This window comes from Egretta garzetta, unplaced genomic scaffold (genome assembly GCF_000687185.1).
Source record: "Egretta garzetta isolate BGI_Z169 unplaced genomic scaffold, ASM68718v1 scaffold27, whole genome shotgun sequence".
Taxonomy (NCBI): Eukaryota; Metazoa; Chordata; class Aves; order Pelecaniformes; family Ardeidae; genus Egretta; species Egretta garzetta.
Genome location: NW_009260400.1, coordinates 920,193 through 924,884, shown reverse-complemented (window position 1 = coordinate 924,884; position 4,692 = coordinate 920,193). Strand labels below are relative to the sequence as shown.

Below are 4,692 nucleotides of genomic sequence, written 5' to 3'. Positions count from 1 at the left end.
AGGATGCGCCTCCACAGCCATAGGCCACGGAATGGCTCCTCCACTCTGCTCTGGTCCCCTGCCCAGGCTAATTTCAGCGTGTGAACGGACTGGGCTGCCAGCGAGGCCTCCGCACGCCTCCCTGCCGGAGCTGCTGAGGAAACCTGCTCGGCGTGGAGCCCGAGGCGGCCGAGCACCCAGCTTCAGCCGTGCGCTTGGACCTGGTGCTCTTGGGGCACCTGAGGTTGTGTCCCCTGGGGGGCAGATTTGCTTTGGGGTCTGTGGCCAGAGCAGACCCCAGAGGGAGAATGCTGTGCCCTAAGTTTATCAGCACCCTGTGCAAACAAGGACCACATTGCCCATCCCTCCTCTCCCATGTGCCTGGGCCCAGCAAGCAGCTGCCCCAGCTCTCCCTCCTCCCTCCCAAGCACTCTTGCTGTTTCGGAGCAAAGCCTGCACAATCCCTCCCTGCAATCCCTGAATAAACATCAAATGACAGAGCCGAGGGAGAGGTCCCTTCCCAAGACATTTGGTTTACCCCTTTTTGTGTGATCTGTTTAAGGCCAGGGATGCCCTGTATAAATGTTTTCATTTTACATCTGGAGACATTCAAATAGTAGGAACATCATAGAAGGCATTCGGAAAACAAATATTTTAAATGGCACTCCTAAAACCGGTGAGTAAGCAGCATGACTCAGCAGTGCTTCCCAACACTCCCCAGCAGAGATGGAAATAAATCCACTTAATAACTGACATGTATTTGAAATGTGCTGAGTAGTTTGTAGTTATTATCTGCAATTGCTGCTGGGAGAGCTGATTTGCAGCCGTACCTGAAGACAGCACCCTGCCTGCCGCAGGCTGCAGGCAGATGCAACCTGAACTTCAATCTCAGACATGGTGGTGACTTTCTGGAAGGCTTTTAGCAGGTCCCTGATCACCTGGATAACCAGAAACACGTATAAGTGTCTTTGCAGCCTCTGGCATGGTGTGTGCTTAATCTTACTGCCTCAGTTGTGCAGTACATCAAATAACCAGATGTATTTTTTGTTCTGGCTTTCGGGTCTTTCAATCCCTTTTATGGACAGAAAGGCTCTAGAGAAGGACAAACAGTGTCTGACTGTGTTCACCAACACCAGATGCTACTCAGGGCAAGGCCACTGCTGTCTGCTCTGCGGGGAGCGGCTGTGCTGAGCCCCATCGGATGGGCTGAAATCCGCTGTGGCTGGGCTGCACTGCCCTCCAGGAAGGAGTGGCTGGTGGTGCGGAAAGGGCCCTTGCCTGGCCTGCATCCCACCCCAGGTCCAGGAGTGGCCAGGAAGCCCCTCCATGGGCAGCGGGGAAGTTTTCACCTTCTCAGGGCTCTGCTTCAGCTGTGTTCTTCTGCCAAATATTTTTGAACACCTCTTCTTTCCTGTTGTCCTGCTCTTGCGCTTTCCGCGGGCTCCCAGGGAAGCCATCTTCCACCAGGATCTCGTGGGAATGGAAAGCAGCACCCCACCTCTCGTTAATTCACTGCTCATGTCACGGTCCCGTGGCTGCTTCGGCTCTCCCTTGTGCTTCCCTGTCACACCACCTCCCTGGCAGCCCGAGCTGCTGCTGCATTTGAATAACAAATCTCACAGGGGAAGGCAGGCAGCCCTTCTTCCAAGGGAACAGGCTTGGGGGTTTTTTTTTCCTTCTTTTCAAACTAAAAATACACCCTGCATCATCCAAAAACCCCAGTACCAAACACATAAAGATTGTGGAGGAAAAATACATCCCCCTCTCCATGAAAAGAAAGAGCTTGCAAGCAAGGGCTAACCTCCCCACAGCACAGGGTCTGCATTTGGACGGGTGAACAGAGGTGTTGGACACTTTGGGGGGAGGTGGGGATCCTTTGGAGGATGAGAGTTGTTCATTACTCAGAAATCAAGCCTGAAATGGCTGCTGAAAGCAGAGACACCAGAAAAAAAAAAGCAGCTCTAAAGATGGATTTGCACCCGAAGAGGCTGTGCTTTCCCCCAGCCAGGGAGCGAACAATGCCAGGAGAATCCATCTCACCAGCTTTTCTCCTGGTGGCTAGCTGAAGAGGAACACTCATAATTTAAAAATCACCTTTGGGGTATTACCTATTTTCACTGATTGTCCCCCCCCCACAAACGTCCCCAGGCTTCTCTTATCCCTCCATGCTTCTAAAGCCCAAAGGGCTGGGCAGCCCTTCAAGAGTGAGGTTGTCCTGATCTCTCCGTAAGGCATGGAGAGAAGGAAAGCACTATGAGCCCGAGCCTGTGCCCAGCTGGAATTCCCTTTCCTGGCACCAGTGACCATGGCCTTGTCCTCTCACTGTGTCTCTCTGGGGACACTCAGCCACTGCCTTCTTTAAAGCCCTCTTTAGGTGGTGAAAGATGGGATTAGATTCAACCTTGAACTTGGAGTTGGAGCTAGACGACCGTGGTCTCTCCCTTATCAGTGATCCCCTGAGATGCTTCTTTCCCTCCTCTGTATTTCTTCAAAAGAAAATTAAAAGGCTAATTTTAATTGGCGGTATCCGTTCTGGTCACCGGTTTTATAGGGCAGTTGGCTATAAAGCTAATCTTGGAATTGGGAAGGCGGCATGGATGGCAAGTGCTACTAATCTGCAGCGCCTGGCCAATGTCAAGCGCTCACCGGAGAAACAGATCTGAGTGGCATTTTGAGGTGTGATGCTCATCTGGCTTGCTTAGATATGATGCTGAAGTGCATCAAAGTATATTTTTTCACCTAGAAATGTGTTTCTTAGGAACAGGTTTCTGACTGCACAGAGGGACTGGAAAAGCAGGTGAACTTCCACCCCACCTCCTCCCCTGACTGCTGCCCATTCACCACCAGCCCACGGCGCCTGGGAGAACCCAAAAAGCAGTCCCAGTGTTTACTTTTGAGTGAGGATTAAAGCGTTGCCATGCCAACACCACAGACATCATCCTGAAGCAGGACCAACGTGAAAAACATCACGTTGGCACGTCAACTGCTCAGCAAGGTAGCACCTTCCAGAGAGCAGCCTTCCACACGACATGCGCTTCCAACTTGCTACGCGACTGCCGCCCACTCTCCCCTGCCTCCTTTCGGCTCCATTTCACACGGCCTTTTTTCACTCTTCAGGAATTTTAACTAAAAATGGGTACATCGGGCCACCCTTGGGGAAAGTTTTGGGTTTTAGAGCTGTCAGTGATTGATGTGTCTTCCACTGGAAGAAAGGGTAGCGGATACTGCCTCTGGGTGCAGTGGTGTCCGTGCAATCTGGTCGCCTGCCTAGAGCACCGAGCTGTTTCCACTGCTATTACATTTTCTAGGCTATTTCTGTTTGAGTCCCCGTTCCTCCCCTGCTCCTCAGGGCCAGTATCGTCTCCCTCCTTCACAACCTCGGGATTTCTTCCTGCCCACAAGCACTGATAAATGTTTGCAGAAGGCTGGGATTCTGACTGCTGTTCATCACTGCTGCCACTGTCCTATAAATAGCTGTAATCTGTGCGGTGCCAGAGCTAAGATCGCATTTTAGCCCTAAATTAATCACCAGTTCTCTGTCGTAATTACCCAGGTTGGAAAGGAGGACACATTGACAAACTTAGGCTAAGTAAAACTCTACAGGAAGACTTGGCAACCTCCAACCCTACAACCTGCTTATTTAATTGGATGGCTCTTCTAGGCCTAACTCTGTCTGCGAGAGCAAACCATGATGGGTTTAGAGCCATGGCACAAGCTTATTTTGTCTCCCTTTTACATGTTATTTTTATTAGTAGTGTGACTACAGTGAACCAGACACCGGTTCTGAGGCAGTCTTTTTTGGACTAACTAAACCATTCAGGACATGGTTTAGTAGGCATGGTGGTGTTGGGTTGATGGTTGGACTTGATGATCTTGGAGGTCTTTTCCAACCTTAATGATTCTATAAGATCATTGTATGTCATTGACTTGATGGCCATGCCTTCAGCTTTGCAGGAGCACAGGGCCAAGCTGTGCCGTCGCTGCTGCAGCAAAGCCAGGTCTCATGGGTCCAGCCGTGGGTCTCAGCCGACTTGGCTGGGGTCTTCTGAAGTTTGTACTCTCCCTAAGAAGTAGAGCAAGGCCATGGAAGTGGACTGTTTCAGGCTCTTTTAGTTGGCACAAAGGGCTATCATAAACTGTCTTCACACTCTGCTGTTACTTTACTGTGATTGTTTATTAGGGAGAGATCTTGTGTTTTCAGGGGCTCAAGGGATTGTAAGGTGGCAAAGGAGGAAAATAAATTAGTGGGATGTGGAAGACAGAGCTTTTGGTTAGAGAGACTCCAGAATCAATGTGGCGAGGCTGATGGGTCACGCACCATGCAGAGAAAGCTTACCCTGGGACTCCCCTTGTTCTTTGCTGTCTCTCTCTTTCTCCTCCAGCCTCATTTTGCAGCAATGATCCCCTATACATTGGCCATCTCAGCCAGAAACAACAAGCCTTTCTTGAATGAGCCAACCATCTCCCTGGCAACAAGGCAGGCTGTGAAAATAACAAGTGCTTTCCTTTCTGTTTTATGTTTCCCACCTCTTGAGAAATGCCCTGCCTTTTATTTGTCTCCACTGCTCAAAACCATGAATGACGGTAACTGAAACGCACCTCGTGGAGGGACAAAGAGGGAGGAGAGTGAGAAAGATGGCTTTGGTCTTAATGGAAAAAGTGACAGATCGTTACACCTTAGCGAAGGGCAGGCTGACATATTTGTCCGGTGCT

The 4,692-nt window shown here is 50.3% G+C and overlaps 1 protein-coding gene across 1 annotated transcript in view; it reads right to left on the bottom strand.

The window, feature by feature from the left end:
• GNAO1 (G protein subunit alpha o1) overlaps positions 1-4,692 on the bottom strand; it is an 83,200-nt gene that overhangs the window by 73,212 nt on the left and 5,296 nt on the right. The gene's annotated exons all lie outside the window — the stretch shown is intronic.